The 20288-nt window shown below is 38.2% G+C and overlaps 1 protein-coding gene and 1 pseudogene across 5 annotated transcripts in view; one reads left to right on the top strand and one right to left on the bottom strand.

The window, feature by feature from the left end:
- LOC107155184 (aspartoacylase-like) overlaps positions 1-20288 on the top strand; it is a 104684-nt gene that overhangs the window by 52939 nt on the left and 31457 nt on the right. For 2 of the 5 annotated variants that reach the window (XR_007343714.1, XR_007343720.1), the window contains exon 7: positions 11401-12078. The gene's annotated coding sequence lies outside the window, so the exon portion shown is untranslated. Of the gene's footprint in view, positions 1-11400; positions 12079-15105; positions 15566-20288 lie in introns of those variants that run through there. The other 3 variants (XR_007343717.1, XR_007343715.1, XR_007343716.1) reach the window with 3 other exon arrangements.
- Positions 16427-17355, bottom strand: LOC107155167 (annotated as a pseudogene).

Below are 20288 nucleotides of genomic sequence, written 5' to 3'. Positions count from 1 at the left end.
GACAAAGCTGGAACTGGGCCGGGAAGGAGGAGTCAGCACACCGCCTCCTGTAGAACACATACGGAAAAGGGGTCGCAGATCCTTGGATGTCGTGCAGCGGACCAAGCCTGAGGCTGGGGTAGAGTCCTGCGTGGGGACAGAAGACCACTGTGGGCAGCCCCTACCTTTCTGTACCAGATTAGGCGGGCTGGAGTCAGACCCAGCCAGGAGCTCCCAGCCAGAGCAGAGACCTTCTAAGGTCTCTTAAGTGCTCACTGTTGGAGACCCAACCCCACGTAATGTCAAACATGGATGGAACTGGAGGACCTCAAGCTAAGCCAAATAAACAATTCAGAAAGACAAGGATCGTATATTTTCTCTCATATGTGGAAAATAGAAAAGCGCAGCAGCGGGGGCGGGGATTGGATCTCCTGAAAATAGAAGAGACACCTTAGAGTACAGGATGAGGATTAGGGGAAGGGTGAGGAGAGGGAAAGGGGGGGATGGGAGCTGCAGGGGAATGAAATAGACCAAACTGCTATTCATACTATTATCATGTATCATTATGTTAATAGTATATTAATAAAATACTTTTAAAAATCAAGCACATTAAATGGCAGCTACACTCCAGAGTAAACATTATTGGTTGGTGATGCTCTAGAAGATTTGAGTTGCTATCGACAAAACTGCCTTACTAGTTTTTGTACACATGGAAAACGTCAGTGGCACGTAGCCTGACTGTGGAAACACGAAGATGAAATTTAAGGACGGTTCTCCCTTCAACAAATTTCCATTCATTGTAGGAAGTGTGGTCAGCAGATCGGCCAGGCATCAGGGTTTGCTTTAGCCTCCTTTCCCAAAGCCATACCTTTTCCAAGGTAGCTCAAGCTGACTGAGCGAGGCAGGTGTGTAAAGACTGTCCATTTTGGCCTATATGGAATAACTCTGATGTCCACTATTCACTCCAGATCTCCCTGTTAGTTTGATTCCTTCGAAGATTCATGTGTTGAAACTCAATGGCCAATGTGATAGTATTAAGAGGTGATTAGGCTTTGAGAGTTCCTCCTTTTAATGGTGTCAAGGCCCTTATAAGTGAGGCGTCAGGTTAACTTTCAGCTCTCTTTCCCTTCCACCTTTTGCCATGTAAGGGTGCAGCATTCCCCTGTTCTGAAAGATGCAGCAGCAAGGCACTATCCTGGAAACAGAGATCCAGCTCTCACTAAACAGCCCTTTATTTAGGATTTCCCAGTATCCAAAATGGTGAGAAATAAACTTCTATTTTAATAAATTACACAGTCTTAGGCATTCTGTTATAGCTGCACAAAATGGACTAAGAAAGTTGGCCAAGGCTCCTTTATGCTTGCCTGCAATTGCACTTGATGGAATGTTCTATGTCTGTTAAGTGCATTTAGTCTAAAATGTAACTCAGGTTCAGTGCTTATATTAATATTCTATCTAGGTGTTGAAAGAGAGGCATTGAGGTCCCATAATGTCATAGCATTGAGATCTATCCTTGCACATCAATTAATGATGTTGGGCGCACATTCACAATTGTCTTCTTGGTGAATTAATCCTTTTATCCTCATGTAATGACTTTGTCTGTTTTTACAGTTTTTAACCTAAATCCTATTTTGACTAACATATCCCTGTTCTCTTTCAGTTTCCATCTGCCTGGAATATCTTTTATTATTATTTTTAAATCCCTATGCTTCAGTCTGTGTATTTCCTTAATAGTAAAGTGAGTTTCTTGTAGACGACATATGGTTGGATCTTCACCCTCCCCTTATCTATTTAGCCATTCTATATCTTTTGATGTCAAAATTTTACATTTATTTTTGTAATTTGTATCTCTTAATAAATAATTCTAGTTGTGATTTTGTCTTTTTTCTTTTGGTTGGCAGTCCTAGGCCCTGCACATACTACTAGGCAGGCAAGTGCTCTACCACTGAGCTTTGTTCCCAGTCTGGGATTTTGTCTTTTAACTCTCCTGATAGGGTTTAAATTGTTTTACACACACCACTCATACAATAATAGGAGATGCTTTTTTTTTCATAATTTTAAGCAGTCCTTTATCATTGGACATAAAGATTTCCAATTTCTTCATACTATAAACAATTTTGATGAGCTCTATCTGTTATTTTCTTTTTATTAATTATTATTTCATTTGTACAAATTTATGGGTTATATTGTGATAATATTTTACATTCTATAAATAATTCTATAGATTATAATGATCAAATAAAAGTGGTTAAGGTTTTTATTAATTATTATTTCATTCATATAAATTTATGTACAAATGAAATAATAATTAATAAAAATATCTCCTTAAGCATTAAATTTTTTTAATTAACATGTAATAATTGTATAGATTTATGGGATACAGTGTGATATTTCAATATATGTATGCTATCTGTATTGATCAAGTCATAGCAATTAATGTTTCCATCTCTTTATTACTCTGTGTTTTGAAGCTTTGAGCTCCTCAGTTTTAAGGAATTCTGAGTATGACTATGTATTACTCAATCCATTGAGGTTCTCACTTTCATGTTTTTGTTATTAATTAGCAACCTTTTTTTCAGCTTAAGGATTTTCCTTTGGCAGTTCCTATAAAGCATGCCTAGTGGTGATGAATTCCCTTAGCTTTTGTTTGGGGGAGTTTTTATTTCTTCTTCATTTCTGAAGGACAGTTTTGCTGGGTAAAATGTTCCTGGTTAGCAGGCTTTTTTTCTTTGGCACATTCTCCCCTGGCCTGCAGGGTTTCTGCTGAGAAATCTGTTGGAAGCTTTATTGAGGGTTCACTTGAGTGTGATATGTTTTGTGTCTCTTGTTGCTTTTAGTATTCTTTCTTTGTCTTTGATTTTCGACAATTTGAGGGTATGTCTTGGTGAACTCCTCTTTGATTTGAATTTGATTGGTGGAGATTTCTGGGTTTCCTGTCCCTGGACATTGGCATCTCTTTCCAGATTTGGGAGGTTTTCATCCATTATTTTTTAAAATTTTATTAGTTATTATTTTAGTTACACAAATTTATGGGGGACACTGCGATACTTTGATATGTGTATAGAGTGTGTAATGATCAAAGCAGGGTAGTAAACACTTTCACGAATAAGGAAGAGAGGAGCCCAAAGGCTCCAGACACAAAGTAATGATAAGGAGTATAAATGATAATTACCCTGATTTGATTAGTACCTATTATGTACATGTATCAAAATACTACACTGAATCCCATTACTTCTTTTATTTATTCACATCACTATTTAAGTTTTAATATTCCTTTTTTAAACTTTTTTTATTTACATACAACAGTGGAATGCATTACAATTCTTATTACACATGTAAAGCACAATTTTTCATATCTCTGGTTGTATACAAAGTATATTCACAGCAACTCATGTCCTCATACATGTACTTTGGATAATAATGACCATCACATTCCACCATCATTTCTAACCCCATGCCCCCTCCCTTTCCCTCCTATCTAGAGTTTTTCTATTCTTCCCATGCTCCCTCTCCCTGTCCCACTATGAATCAGCCTCCTTATATCAGAGAAAAAATTGTCATTTGGTTATTTGGGATTGGGTAACTTCACTTAGCATTATCTTCTCTAACTCCATCCATTTACCTTCAAATGCCATGATTTTATTCTCTTTTTATTGCTGAGTAATATTCCATTGTGTATATATGCCACATTTTTAATCCAATTTTCTATTGAAGGGCATCTAGGTAGATTCCACAGTTTAGCTATTGTGAATTATGTTGCTATAAACATTGATGTGGCTATGTCCCTGTAGTATTCTGTTTTTAAGTTCTTTCCGGATAGACTGACGAGTGGGATAGCTGGGTCAAATGGTGGTTCCATTCCCAGATTTCCAAGGAATCTCCATATTGCTTTCCATATTGGCTGCACCAATTTGCAGTTCTTCCAGCAATGTATGAGTATATCTTTTCCTCCACATCCTCACCAACACTTATTGTTTTTTGTATTCATAATAGCTGCCATTCTGACTGGAGTGAGATGAAATCTTAGAGTAGTTTTGATTTGCATTTCTCTAATTGCTAGAGAAGATGAACTTTTTTTATATATTTGTTGATTGATTGTATATCATCATCTCAGAAGGGTCTCTTCAGGTCCTTGGCCCATTTATTGATTGGGTTATTTGTTGTTGGTGGTTTTTTTTGTTTTGTTTTGTTTTGTTTTTTGTTTTTTGGTGTTTAACTTTTTGAGTTCTTTATATACCCTAGAGATTAGTGCTCTATCTTATGTGTGAGGGGTAAAGATTTGCTCCCAAGATGTAGGCTCTCTATTCACCTCACGGATTGTTTGTTTTGCTGAGAGGAAATGATGTATGTGGAAACACTCTGAATGTTAGAGACTTATTGTCAATTGGAGGGACTATCACGGGGATGACTGAGGGAGTCCTCTTCTTGATCAACTCCTCAAGTTTCTGGTATTTTTCCAGCCCTTTTCAGTATTTCCTCTTCATCCTGGGCTTTCTTTTGTCCCTCTTTCAGACAGAAGCAGCCTCAGCCCACCCTGTGATTGCAGGGAAGGGTCCAGGATATTGAGCTGGTGATTTATTTGGGTCAGGTCCTGAAGTACAACTGCACAGGAGAGAGGAGAGTGTGGGAAATCTGGGCTTCCTGTACAAAGGGGTGTGAATTGTCCAGGTCAGGAACAAGGACATGACAGAGAGTCAGAACGACATGAGGCTATTACCCAGAGGACTTGAGGGAGGAGAAAGCAAAGGGTTCTGGGGAAGAAGTGAATTTCCCATCAGAAAGAACACACAGTCAGGCAGCAGGAGCCTGTGGACTGAGAGATTGTTTCAGAGCTGATTAATACTCTCAGGGCAAGGAGGTGATGATTGGGGTCTCTTTGTACAATAAGGTATCGAATTATGCAGTAATGATGTGGTGGTCTTTTGGCATTTGAGTGGAAACTAGAGTAAGCCCTTCTAGAACTGTGTATCCTGAATCTTTTATTTGTTACTCATATACTTCTCCTGTGGTTCTATACCATTATTTCTTGCAGTGGGCAAGTGCAGCTTTGAGCTGAGGATCTGCCCAACATCACAGTGTGATTTGATGGCAGAGAGGAGTGGTGACTAGGAGTTCCATGCTGTGTATTTGCCTTGTGTTAGCCCACCACCTGGAGGAAGGAGAAAACCTGGAAACTTGTGACCAGCAAAAAGGAGGCTGCTTGCCACTTAGAAAAAAATAAAGAATTGTAGCTGGGTGCGCTGGTGCATGATTATAATCCTGGCTACTCTGGGACAGGAGGATTGCAAATTTGAGGCCAGCTTTAGCAACTTTGTGAGACGCTCTCTCAAAAATAAAAAGGATTGAGGATGTATCTCTGTGATAGAGAGCCCCTGAGCTCAATCCCCAGTACTGGAAAAATCAACAATGACAAAACACACAAACAAACAAAAGAATTACAACAGAAGGGACTGGAGTATAGCTCACTAAATGCCTTAGATTCAATCTCCAGGACCACGAACAACCAAAACCAAAACCAAAACCAAAATTAAAAGATGACAACAACAACAAAAAGAATTTGCAAATTAAAGAGGAAACTTTCACTCCCCACAGTGACCTAAGTCTTGGGCACCCTCAGCTGCCATGTCTGTTTCTGCCATGGAGAAAGGTCTTCCACCTCCTTAGACTCCAGCAGAAACTACTTTCTTCCAGTCAGATTCTCTGGGACATCTGCCTGACAGAAGGGAAAGTAGGGGGCAGATGACAAGATCTGGAAAGCCAGAGGACCTTCAGAAGAACAGAGGCCTCTGCTTTCTAGTGCTTAATGCAAGAGTCTCCTGCACTTTACTGAGTGCCGGGGTCACTTGTGATGATTTAAAGCAAAATGCTAATCCCCTGTCCTTTTCCCATAAAGTACTGGTTCTATTCTGAGAACCAAGTCCGTTTTACCAAGCACCTGGCAGTTCTAATCCCTTGCTTAGGAAGTTGCTCTGAGTCTGGAAGAGTGAGTAGGTTCTGGACCTTGGTGTGCTCAGATGGTCCTTGGAGGCACAAACCCTTCTATTATGTGGCTCAGCTGTGAGGGGGAGATAGCAGGGGCAATATGGAAAAGGACTCCAGACTCACAATAGACTCTGGCACCTCCTCCATTCTGTCCGTTCTACTAGAGCACAACCTCCCTCACTCACCTGAATAGCCGTTCTTGCAGGTGGTGGGAATCACAGGCAGCAGGGCATGTGGTAGTAATTTGAAAACCATACAGCACTTAAAAGATTTGAAGATATCTTTAAACACCAAGAGGTCAGATTACATANTTGATGGAATGTTCAACGTCTGGTAAGTGCATTTAGTCTAAAGTGTAACTCAAGTTCACATATATTAATATTCTATCTAGATGATCTGTTCATTGTTAAAAGTGAGGCATTGAGACCCCATAATGCCATAGCATTGTGATCTATCCTGCAGATCATTTAATGAAGTTGGGTACACAGACATTTACAATTGTCTTCTTGGTGAATTAATCCTTTTATTATCGTGTAATGACTTTGTCTGTTTTTATAGTTTTTGACCTAGATCCTATTTTGACTAACATATCCCTGTTCTCTTTCAGTTCCCATGTGCATGGAATATCTTTTATTATTTTTAAAATCTCTTTGCTTCAGTCTGTGTATTTCCTTAAGAGTAAAGTGAGTTTCTTGTAGATGGCATATGGTTGGATCTCCACCCTCCCCTTATCTATTTAGCCATTCTCTTTTGATGTCAAAATTTTACATTTGTTTTTGTAATTTGTATCTATTAATAAATAATTATAGTTGTGATTTTGTCTTTTTATCTAGGCCCTACACATACTACTTGGTAGGCAAGTGCTTTACCACTGAGCTTTGTTCCTAGTCTAGGATTTTGTCTTTTAACTCTCCTGTTAGGGATTAAATTGTTTTACACACACTACTCTTACAGTATTAGGAGTTTTTTTTCTTCATAATTTTAAGCAGTCCTTTATCATTAAACATAAAATTTCCAATTTCTTCTTACAATTTTGATGAGCTATATCTGTTATTATTTTCTTTTTATTAATTTTATTATTTCGTTTGTACAAATTTATGGGTTACAGTGTGATAATTTTTTACATTCTATAAATAATTCTATTGTTTGTAATGATCAAGTAAAGGTGGTTAAGGTTTCTATCTCCTTAAACATTATTTTTAAAAAAATTAACATAATAATTGTATATATTTATGGGATACAGTGTGATATTTGTATATATATGCTATCTGTACTGATCAAATCATAGCAATTAATGTTTCCATCTCTTTATTACTCTGCGTTTTGAAGCTTTGAGCTCCTCAGTTTTAAGGAATTCTGAGTATGACTATGTATTACTCAATCCATTGAGGTTTTCACTTTCATGTGTTTTTATTAATTAGCAGCTTTTGTTTCAGCTTAATGAATTCCCTTTGGCAATTCCTGTAAAGCAGGCCTAGTGGTGATGAACTCCCTTAGCTTTTGTTTGGGGGAGTTTTTATTTCTTCCTCATTTCTGAAGGACCACTTTGCTGGGTAAAGTGTTCCTGGTTAGCAGGCTTTTTTTTCTTTGGCACATTCTCCCTGGCCTTCAGGGTTTCTGCTGAGAAATCTGTTGGAAGCTGTATTGAGGGTTCCCTTGAATGTGATATGTTTTGTGTCTCTTGTTGCTTTCAGTATTCTTTCTTTGTCTTGGATTTTTGACAATTTCAGGGTATGTCTTGGTGAACTCCTCTTTGGTTTGAATTTAATTGGTGGAGATCTCTGGGTTTCCTTTCCCTGGACATTGGCATCTCTTTCCAGATTTGGGAGGTTTTCATCCATTTTTTTTTATTTTATTAGGTATTATTTTAGTTGCACAAATTTATGGGGGACACTGTGATAATTTGATATGTGTATAGAGTGTGTAATGATTAAAGCAGGGTAGTAAACACTTTCACGAATAAGGAAGAGAGGAGCCCAAAGGCTCCAGACACAAAGTAATGATAAGGAGTATAAATGATAATTACCCTGATTTGATTAGTACCTATTATGTACATGTATCAAAATACTACACTGAATCCCATTGCTTCTTTTATTTATTCAAATCACTATTTAAGTTTTAATATTCTTTTTTAAAACTTTTTTATTTATATATGACAGTGGAATGCATTACAATTCTTGTTACACATATAGAGCACAATTTTTCATATCTCTGGTTGTATACAAAGTATATTCACACCAACTCATGTCTTCATACACGTACTTTAGATAATAATGACCATCACATTCCACCATCGTTTCTAACCCCATGCCCCCTCCCTTTCCCTCCTGTCAAGAGTTTGTCTATTCCTCCCATGCTCCCGCTCCCTATCCCACTATGAATCAGACTCCTTATATCAGAGAAAACATTTGGCATTTGGTTATTTGGGATTGGGTAACTTCACTTAGCATTATCTTTTCTAGCTCCATCCATTTACCTGCAAATGCCATGATTTCATTTTCTTTTATTGCTGAGTAATATTCCATTATGTATATATGCCACATTTTTAATCCAATTTTCTATTGAAGGGCTTCTAGGTAGGTTCCACAGTTTAGCTATTGTGAATTATGCTGCTATAAACATTGATGTGGCTATGTCCCTGTAGTATTCTGTTTTTAAGTCCCTTCGGTATAGACTGAGGAGTGGGATAGATGGGTCAAATGGTGTTCCAATCCCAGTTTTCCAAGAAATCTCCATACTGCTTTCCATATTAGCTGCACCAATTTGCAGTCCTACCAGCAATGTATGAGTGTACCTTTTCCCCCACATTCTCGCCAACACTTATTGTTGTCTTCATAATAGCTGCCATTCTGACTGGAGTGAGATGAAATCTTAGAGTAGTTTTGATTTGCATTTCTCTAATTGCTAGAGATGATGAACATTTTTAAAATATATTTGTTGCTTGTTTGTATATCATCATCTGAGAAGTGTTTGTTCAGGTCCTTGGCCCATTTATTGACTGAGTTATTTGGTTTTTTGGTGTTTAACTTTTTGAGTTCTTTATATACCCTAGAGATTAATACTCTATCTGATGTGTGAGGGATAAAGATTTTTTCCCAAGATGTAGGCTCTCTATTCACCTCACTGATTGTTTCTTTTGTTGAGAGGAAATGATGTATGTGGAAATACTCTTTGAACCTTAAAGACTTCTTGTCAATCGGAAGGACTATCATGGGGATGTCTGAGGGAGTCCTCTTCTTGACCAATTCCTCAAATTTCTGGTATTTTTCCAGCCCTTTTCAGTATTTCCTCTTCATCCTGGGCTTGCTTTTGCCCCTCTTTCAGACAGAAGCAGCCTCAGTCCATACTGTGATTGCAGGGAAGGGCCCAGGATGTTGAGCTGGTGATTTATTTGGGTCAGGTGCTGAAGTACAACTGCACAGGAGAGAGAAGAGTGTGGGAAATCTGAGCTTTCTGTACAAAGGGGTGTGAGTTGTCCAGGTCAGGAACGAGGACATGACAGAGAGTCAGAAAGACATGAGGCTATTACCCAGAGGACTTGAGGGAGCAGAAAGCAAAGGGTTCTGGGGAAGAAGTGAATTTCCCATCAGAGAGAACACACAGACAGGTAGCAGCAGCCTGTGGGCTGAGAGATTGTTTCAGAGCTGATTAGTACTCTTAGGGAAAGGAAGTGATGATTGGGGTCTCTTTATATAATAAGGTATCAAATTATGCAGTAATGATGTGGTGATCTTTTGGCATTTGAGTGGAAACTAGAGTAAGCCCTTCTAGAGACTGTATCCTGAATCTTTTTTTTTTGTTACTCATATATTTCTCCTGTGGTTTTATATCATTATTTCATGCAGTGTGCAACTGCAGCTTTGAGCTGAGGATCTGCCCAACATCACAGTGTGATTTGATGGCGGAGAGGAGTGGTGACTAGGAGTTCCATGCTGTGTGTTTGCCTTGTGTTAGCCCACCACCTGGAGGAAGGAGAAAACCTGGAAACTTGTGACCAGCAAAAAGGAGGCTGCTTGCCACTTAGAAAAAAATAAAGAATTGTAGCTGGGTGTGCTGGTGCATGATTATAATCCTGGCTACTCTGGGACAGGAGGATTGCAAATTTGAGGCCAACTTTAGCAACTTTGTGAGACCCTCTCTAAAAAATAAAAAGGATTGAGGATGTATCTCTGTGATAGAGAGCCCCTGAGTTCAATCCCCAGGACTGGAAAAAACAACAATGACAAAACACACAAACAAAAGAATTACAACAGAAGGGACTGGAGTATAGCTCACCAAGTGCAATGCCTTGAATTCAATCTCCAGGACCTCAAACAACCAAAACCAAAACGAAAATTAAAAGAAAACAACAACAACAACAAAAAGAATTTGCAAATGAAAGAGGGAACTTTCACTCCCCACAGTGACCTAAATCTTGGGCACCCTCAGCTGCCATGTCTGTTTCTGCCATGGAGAAAGATCTTCCACCTCCTTAGACTCCAGCAGACACTACTTTCTTCAGTCAGACTCTCTGAGACAACTGCCTGACAGAAGGGAAAGTAGACAAGATCCGAAAAGTCAGAGGACCTTCAGAGGAACTGATACCCTGCTTTCTAGTGCTCAATGCAAGAGTCTCCTGCACTTTACTGAGTGCCAGGATCACTTGTGATGATTTAAAGCAAAATGTTAATCCCCTGTCCTTTTCCTATAAAGTACTAGTTCTATTCTGAGAACCAAGTCCATTTTACCAAGCACCTGGCAGTTCTAATCCCACACTTCAGAAACTCTGCTCTGAGTCTGGAAGAGTGAGTAGGTTCTGGACCTTGATGTGCTCAGATGGTCCTTGGAGGCACAAACCCTTCTATTACATGGCTCAGCTCTGAGTGGAGAGATTGCAGGGGCAATATGGAAAAGGACTCAGACTCGCAGCAGGCTCTGGCACCTCCTCCATTCTGTCCATTCTACTAGAGCACAACCTCCTGGAGCTCCCTCATCTCACCTGAATAGCAGGTGGTGGGAATCACAGGCAGCAGGGCATGTGGCAGTAATTTGAAAACCATACAGCACTTAAAAGATTTGAAGGATTGTTATATTACCTTTAAACACCAAGAGGTTAGAATACATATTATGTGAAAGACAAAATAGAGGTGAGAGGGAGAGAGTGGGGGCTGGAGAGAAGTGTGGGGAGCCACTCTGAATGATTCACATCTTCCATCTATGAGTGGAGAGGCTTTGACTGTCATTACATCTCATAGTGACTTGAACATTGCCCCAGTACCAGAAGTTTGAGGATGTGTCTTCAGATGTAGGTGTTGCCCTACAGCCCTTGGGTCAAACGACACTCATATGTCCCTTGTAACTCCGCCCCTTCTTACCTTTTTTGGATGGAACTTTCTAAGAATGAGGGCCCTCCCAATAAAAGCCCACTTCCAAACGTGCTCGCTCTCTCTCTCTCATCAGCCTCTGGAGACTTTCCCTCGCTCTCCATTTGGGGAGCTTGAGGCCAAGAGTGGAGGAGCCTTCCTGAAGCTTGTTTAAAGGTAAAGTGTGTGTGTCTGTGTTTTGTTTGGTGTCCCTGGAAATTCATACAAGCCACCTTAAGTTCAGCTGCCCCTGCGGGCTGGGGGGCGGCAGAGACCGAGAAGAGAAAGCAAGCCTGAGACCTTACTCACTGCTCTGTGCGGTTCTTGGAGTTCTCTGGTTCAGCTGTCTCCACTTTTCTCCTATACAGGCTAAAAAGGGCATAAGGGACTCTAATGCATAATTTTCTGAATAGGGCTTAATGACTTATGTTTTTGGCTAAAGATGAGGAGCAGGAAATTGTTCCCTGGGTCTCAGTCCCTATAAAAAGAGAGACATAATTTAAGGCTCTTTATGCTCTAAATGGTCTGGGGGATCTGAGAACTGAGGCTTGGATCCCAGTTTCATGTAGAATGGGGCTGAACAGGGCCCATTTATCAGTTTTGGAGAGGATTTGGGGAGGCAATCCCAAGACAGCTTCTTGAGATGAACACAGACAATTGCTCCAATGTTGATATTTACAAGCAAAGATCTTGGGCAATGAGTCTAGTTTACAAGAAGTAAACAAATCATTACCGTGCATCAGTCCTAAAAGTTGCCCTAGGAGTAAGGATAAACGAAAAATAAAGAAGAATCCATGCATTCTGAAACCAAGCTTTGAACCATAGAGATCTGGAAAATCTCAGACACTAATCTTGGATCAAGATGATTTCAAATACTAAGTAAAAGCAACTGAAAAAAATTGTTTGGAGGAAAACAATGTCCCTTAGACTTCACATTATTTTTCTTAATATTTTTAAGGATAATATTCAACATATAAACAAAGTAATCATACAAGGAAATAAGATTCCAAAAGCAAGAACCAACACGTGGAAAGCATGTAGGAACTCTGTAATTATCAGACGCAGACTGAACAACAGTGATGCTAATGTGTTAGGTAATAAAATGAAGCTGGAAAGTTAAGAAAAAATGTTTAAAAACGGAAACATCATGGGTACTTAGGATAAAGGCCCACTGGTAGCACTCTGGAGGTTAACCTCATTTCCTATAGTGATGACTTCTTGTAAGGGTACCTTCATGTCCCTTCACATCACCCCCTTCCTATCCTTACCAACATTTATCTTGTATTTCTTTGATAATGGTCATTCCAACAGGTGTGAAGTGATATTTCATTGTGGTGTAATATCTGTTCTTATTAATTTAATATTGGCTACATCCTCTATTGTTTAACAATTGTTATACTGTGTATGTCTGTTATATTTTGATATAGTGTATATTATATAATATATCTACTACATTTTATTTTGAAGGTTATGTATTTGAAACAACTCCACCCTAAACTACCATCAGACCCATGATTTCATCAGCATTATTTTTAGCTAAATAAAAAAAAGTGAGCCAATATGAAGTCAGTTTAAATACCTGTCACCCTTTTTAACAGTCACTGTCTCATGGCCAGATTTGCTTGTTTTTATCTACAATTTCTTCCTCATCCCCTAGCCCTTTAGATTAGTTTGAAGCAAATTCTATATATCATATCATTTCACTGGTAAATGTCTATGTGTATTTATAAAAATAGAAATGCTTAAGGAAAGAGTTATATATTTATGTATTTCTTAAGGAATTATGTCACTTAAAAATTTAACACTAATTTATTTGTATCACCTAACATCTAGTATGGTTCACATTCCTAACTGCTTTACACTGGTAAAATAATTCACTGCTTAAGAATTAGAAAATAAAAATAAAGAACAAATGAAACCCCAAATCAAGAGAAGGAAAGAAATATAAAAAAGGGAAATAAAATGAAGAATTAAAAAAATATAAAATATCAATGAAATACTTTTTTAAAAAAGATGAATTTGACAAGATTTAGCCAGGTTACCCAAGGGAAAAATAAAGAAAGAGAATTCAAATAAATAAACAAAGAGATGAATAAGGAGACATTATAATGGATACCAAAAACTATAAGGATCATTAGAAACTTTTATTATGAACAATTATATGAGAACAAGTTGAAAAATCTAGAAACGGATAAAATTCTGCATAGCACAGGAAAACAATTAATAGGGTAAAGAGGCAGCCTACAGAATGGGAGAAAATCTTTACTAGCTATTCATCTGACAAAGGATTATGACTGTGGTCATATATTTTACCTACCAACATAGTACCCCTAGTTTCATTCCCCTGACTATCTCATCTTGAATTTCCGCTCATCTGAGCCTGTGGTCATTTGTTTTTAATGTGCTTCAATGGCATACGTGTATATTCTTGAAAAAAATATTTTGTTGTTTTCATTCTTTATAGCCTTATAAAAATGGTATCAATAATAATCTTTGGGAGTTTGCATTTTTTAAATGTAGTATTTTGTTGCTAAGATTCAATCAAATTGTAGTATGTCTCATGAAAAAAGAGATTTCTCTGTTGGTGAGGGTGATTGACCCCAATGACCAAGGGCATCATGTTATTGCTATATGATGGAGCACAAAGAGGACTGTCTGGTGCTGTGTCTGGGATGCCTTTTAATATTTCCATGACTAACAAATAAAACAAATAGCAACTCCATAAAATCATCTTGCCCCTAAATAGTGCTTTTGAGGATTTAGATTCCCCCCAAATAGAAGTCACCTCTACAAGTGAAGACTGAGGGGCAGCTGAGTGGTCCTCAGAGATTAGAGTATCAGAGATATGGTCATCCCTCCTCCATGTCCCTAGGTCCGGATGACCACCACCACCTTTCCCTTTCATTACTATGGTCCTACAGGAAGTCACTTCTGCACTCAATAATCATTGGGCAACCTCAGCATTCTTTTCCCTTCTGTTAATCTTTTTCAGAATACACCTTTGTATCAGATTCTTTGTATTCAGTGTTTCGGGTTTAGATATAACAGATGTGATTTCTGTTTCCTTAACCATCCTAAGTAAACTTCATTGACGTATCAGCTATCAAGGCTTTTCCAAACTTAGTCAATCCTAGGGTTTACATGGAGTAACTTAAATTACTGTGTTAATATTATTTCAGGACAGCATACTTGACAGAATCAAAGGGAGATAGCTCAGAAAGATAGGGGTAGTAGTTTTTATTTGCAATGAAATCTATACGTATACACATAGATTCTTATGATTATTATAGGAAATAAAAAAAGAAGGTCAACTTCTCTTATCTAACTTAATGCAGAGGAATAATATGAGTTTGATTTCAGCAGTTAGGTGTTTAGACTTCTTCTTAGAATATATATTTTCTCAGCTCTTTTTCTGTAGTGTTCTCTTTGGCACTTAATATTTCTCTATAGAAAATATTTGAAATATCTTATTATATTTGACCTTATTGAGTTATACCCATAGCAGAAATATTAACCTTGTATATATTATTCAAACATATTATTGAAGGATTCACTTATTCATTTAACACAATTTTATTAAGTAGTTACTATATGTCAATTGTTCTAACCACTGAAGTAGAGCAGGGAACAAGATAGATCTCCAACCTTCACATTCAGGCTGGGAGAGACAGAGAACAGATAAAATTTATGTGACATTTTCATTGCCTAACCTTGAAAATGCCCTAATAAAATACCTTTATTTATTGCATCCTGTGATCATTAATTCATACAAATTTATAATTTGTAATCAAATCCTTTTCAGTTTAAAAGAAGAAAATTGTGATAGTTCTCATCCTTGGTGTTTTAGGGTCCCAGAAGATGTTAAAATGTGAGTACCATCATTTTCAAACATTCATGGACAAATTCTTGGCAATATGAATTAAATATAGAAGATAATAATTTTATATTTTATCTTGCAGTTCAAAAGTGGATAATAAAACAACCTGTGTATTATTCTAGGATATACTCAAGCCATCTTTTAAGAACATTATTTTATTGGAAAAAATGAGATCGATGAGAGATCATTTATATGTCATTAATGTTTTGAGAAAGTTTTCTGATTTTATCATAAGTAGAACAAAACTTGGATCATAGGGTCCCTTAGTGGGTATTCAGTGACGTGCTGAGTTAACTCTGTTTTGGGAATGTTACCTACATAATCAGAATTAATGGCCAGAATTATGGCCTCGTCTTCCCTGCGCCACTCAGGAGAAACCCAGTCACGTCATTATCAACACTGGTCTTTTTTCTTCATTTATTATATGCCACCTAAGATTTTGATCATTGTAGCTTTATTTTGTGTTGGAATGAATTTATACCAGCATTGATTTTATTTATTAGATCAGAATCATTATTCCTTTAAACCATGAAAAACCTACATTACCATCATTTTAGTAAAATTTTAGGGAGAACTCTATGATCTTAAAGGACAGTCTATTTTAATCAATATGAAGGAAACATAAAAAGATATTCCCAAATTCCTCAAAGATTTTAAAGATGGATAAATTATGTACACTCCAATTATTTGTAATCTTTATCTGATTGCATATCAGAGACATTATTGTCATTCACCCATTCTACCTCTGCCAGCGTTTACTGGGTATACCTTATATGACCAGGATTGTGAAGATAGTCTTATGTGAATACAGCTCTTGCCCTCAGAGGCTTGCAAGCCTACTAGGCAGAATAAAACATAATAGCCACATAAAAATGCTGACTTGTAGTCTTCAAAGCATGAGCTACTATGACCACTCTCTGTGACACCAGCAGGGCAGATACTGTTGTTTCAATATGTAGATGTAGAAGCCTAGGCTCAAACTTTTTTCAACTTTACTCTGCTAGTCAGTTGCATAGGGGGAATGTAAACCCAATAGCTTGTGCTGCTGATCAGCCAACCAAAATAGAAATGTGGTCAAAGTGATAATTTCCATAAGTTGTTTCACTAAATGGTTATAAGACTTTGGAGACTAGAGATTATGGCTGTAAAGTTTAAAGGAAGTTTCTTGTAAGAGATAACATTGAAGGTGATATTCCAAGTTCCTCCCAGTGGTGAGCACTGTGTGCAATGTATGACCTCACATTGGTTATGAAGAGCTTCTTCTCTGAAAGAGTTTCTTCAGAGCAGCCTTCATGTCTTGGTTTCTCAGACTGTAGATGAAAGGATTTAGCATCGGGGTCACTGTCATGTACATCACAGCAAGCACAGCATCCTTTAGGCTGTAACTCGTCAGAGGTCGGAAATACATGCCCATGACTGTCCCATAGTATAAGGAAAGAGCTGTGAGGTGAGACCCACAGGTGGAGAAGGCTTTGCGTACACCCTTCGTGGATGGAATGCGCAGGACCATGGAAAAGAACGAACATAGGAGACAACGATGCACAGTAATGGCACAGAGAAAACACCAACCCCTAGGTACATCATCTTCACGTTCAAGTGTATGTCAGAACAGGACAGCTTGAGCAAGGGGGAAATATCACAGTAGAAGTTGGCCACTTCCTTGCTGCCACAGAAGGACAGACTAGCTGTGAGCAGAGTGTGAGGAAGGGCATCAGCATTTCCAATCACCCAGGATGTAACCACCAGCAGGACACAGGACCTTGGACTCATGATGGTTGTATAATGAAGAGGGCGGCTGATGGCCATGGCTCGGTCATATGCCATTGCTGCCAGTATGTAGCTTTCTGTGTTGACCAAAGCTATCATGAAATACATCTGTGTCAGGCATCCCCCAAAGGAGATGGCTTTGCTGCCCAGGAGATGATTGGCCAGCATCTTAGGGATGGTTACAGAGGATAAGAAGATGTCAACAAGGGAGAGGTTGGCCAGGAGGTAATACATGGGGTTGTGGAGGTGACTGTCAGAGAGAATGGCGAGGATGATGAGTAAGTTTCCCACGACTGTGATGGGGTAAATGAACAGGAAGAGGATGAAGAAGAAATCCTCCTGATCCTGCTGACCTGTGACTCCCAAGAGGATGAACTCCATGGTAGAAGACTCGTTTTCTTTCTTCATGGTTCCTTTGACATGAAAGGTGAGGAGAGTCCATAATAATTATTAGTGCCATTACTGTGCATTATGATGTTCTGTATGCAACACTTTTGACTCTAGTGATAGGCTTTCTCAATACCTGCCTTCATAAAATCCAGAGATACTCAAACTTTGGAGAAACATTTCTGTTGGTCTCTGGAACTAACTGACATTTACCAGGACACTCATGTCTAAAAAATGAGCAGTGTGTGAATCAGAAGTATTCATCCTCTGTGGGAGAAAGGTACACTCATACATGGCTGGTGGGGCTGCAAATTGGTGCAGCCAATATGGAAAGCAATATAGAGATTTCTTGGAAAACTGGGAATGGAACCACCATTCGACTCAGCTATCCCTCTCCTCGGTCTATAACCAAAGGACTTGAAAACAGCATACTACAGGAACACAGCCACATCAATGTTTATAGCAGCACAATTCACAATAGCTAAACGGTGGAACCAACCTAGATGTCCTCCAATAGATGATTGGATAAAAAATGTGGCATATCTACACAATAGAATAGTACTCAGTATTAAAAGAGAATAAAATCATGGCATTTGCAGGTAAATGAATGGAGTTAGAGAAGATAATGCTAAGTGAAGTTAGCCAATCCCAAATAACCAAATGCCAAACGTTTTCTTTAATATAAGGAGGCTGATTCATAGTGCGATAGGGAGAAGGAGCATGGGATGAATAGACGAACTCTAGGTAGGTCAGAGGGGAAGGGAGGGGGCATGGGGCTATAAATGATGGTGGAATGTGATAATCATTATTATCCAAAGTACATGTATGAAGACATAAATTGGTGTGAATATACTTTGTATACAACCAGAGATATGAAAAAATTGTGCTGTATATGTGTAATAAGAATTATAATGCATTCTGCTGTCATATATAAATAATTAAAAAGAAGTGCTCATTCTCCCCTATTAGCATGCCATAAACACCCAAGACTCAATCATTGCATAATTAAATCTCACATTCCATGGTCTACAGTCTTTGTTAGACCTTAGGGAAAAATTGTAAGCATGAGACAAATACAGTTTATTCATTCATTCATCAGTTTATATGTCATAGTCCCTGCTCTCAAGGACCTGACAATGTAATGGAGAAGCCAGAATCACACACTGATTGTATTATACATGATAGGGAACAGACGGCATTTTGGAGTTTTTGACTAAATTCTCCAGGGCAAGGATTTCTTAGTGGAGGGACTGGCCTGGAAATGTGGAATTGTTCTGTAGACCAAAGAGTGATCCCAGACCCCATAAGGTGATGGGTCTGTAGGGGCATTGGGAGATTGTAAATCACAAGGATCACTGGGTTTAGATTCCACCAAAATAAACCAGTGAATTTTCTCCCTTGGTGTCCCATTTTGGAAGTAGACTTTACTACTGTTACAGAGTGTGAGAATCACAGGCCACCACACTTATTGAGCAAAATTGAAAGGGAAAAAAGTCCTTTAGTGAGCAAGACAGGTAAGCGACTGGGAGCAGGCTAGTGCCTCAAAGAACTCCCAGCACTTGAATTGTGGAAGCACAGTGTTTATAAAGACAAAAACCACCAAAACCACAAGGAGGTAGGTGAGAAAAGACTTTATTGAGACAGATATTTTGATTACATGAGAGAATTGTTTTGATTATACATTTCAGAGCCATTTTAGTTGTATATCAGGGCCATAGTCACCTTTATATTGTGTGATCAATTAGTTGCAGTAATCTGAGTTTTCATAATTAACTCACCAATTTTCCTGAAGAGGTTTTCACTTAAAAACTAATTAAATCTATAATTAATTCAATCACCAATTCTCAGTGTTTCTGATAGTAATATGTGAATTATATGCTAGGCATGAGAGATGTAGGTCTACTTATCTCTGTCATATCTAATCAGGATGTGCATTCTTGTATCTACATTTAAAGCAGTTTGGGTTTGTCTTTTAAGATGTCTTTTTTTTTTAATCTTCATCTAGAATTCCTATACCTTTGATTTCAAAGGGTCCTATGAGCCTGGAGGCTCAGAGACTATGTTTATTTCATATAATACAGAAATGTAAGATCTCAGAGGTTGGGCTCTAAAAACATGGCACACTAAGCTGATGTTGACAGGTTCCATTTTTAATAAAATATATAGAAAGTTTAGAAAATTGCAAACACAAAACTCCCATCAAAAACATAACCAAATGTAAAAGAAAGAGAGAGGCATACCTGGTTGAGGGGCAAAAAGAAAACCCTGATAAAGAAATATAAGCCATAGTCAATGCTGTGGTGGCCCCTTAGGGTTTGTGATCAGCAGTTAGGTAAGCCCTCATGGTTGGGGCTTGGGATGTTTGTGCCATTTTGTAGAGTAGATGTGGCCACAGAGCCACATAAAGCATGGAGATTAGTAGTCTGCATAAAATGCTTGAAGTATTAGCCTATTTGTGGAAACATCAATAGAAAGAATTTGCTAAGTAATGATTGTAAACAAAAGATGTTACTCATAGAAAATATGATTATCTACAAATAAATCCATGAACTCTCTGGATGACCAAAGAGATTTCAACAATTTTGTTAGTTATAAGCCACTATGTAGAAAAATTGATGCTACATAAATAAATTAGAAAATATAATTTCAAAAAGACTCCTCAAAAAAAAGGAGTTGTAAAACCAACCTAGATGCCCTTCAATAGATGAATGGATAAAGAAACTGTGGTATATATACAAATAGAATATTACTCAGCATTAAAAGAGATTAAAATCATAGCTTTTGCAGGTAAATGGGTAGAGTTGAAGAATATGCTAAGCAAAGTAAGCCAATCCCAAGAAATCAAAGGCGGAATGTTCTCTCTGATAAGTGAATGCTAATTCATAATGGGGAAAGGGGATATGGGAAGAATGAAGGAACTTTGGATTGGGCAAAGAGGAGGGTGGAGGGGAGGG

The sequence above is a fragment of the Marmota marmota genome, unplaced genomic scaffold, assembly GCF_001458135.2.
Source record: "Marmota marmota marmota unplaced genomic scaffold, marMar, whole genome shotgun sequence".
Classification (NCBI taxonomy): Eukaryota; Metazoa; Chordata; class Mammalia; order Rodentia; family Sciuridae; genus Marmota; species Marmota marmota.
Note: the sequence above shows the minus strand (reverse complement) of the source record. Positions and strands in the feature narration are given on the sequence as shown.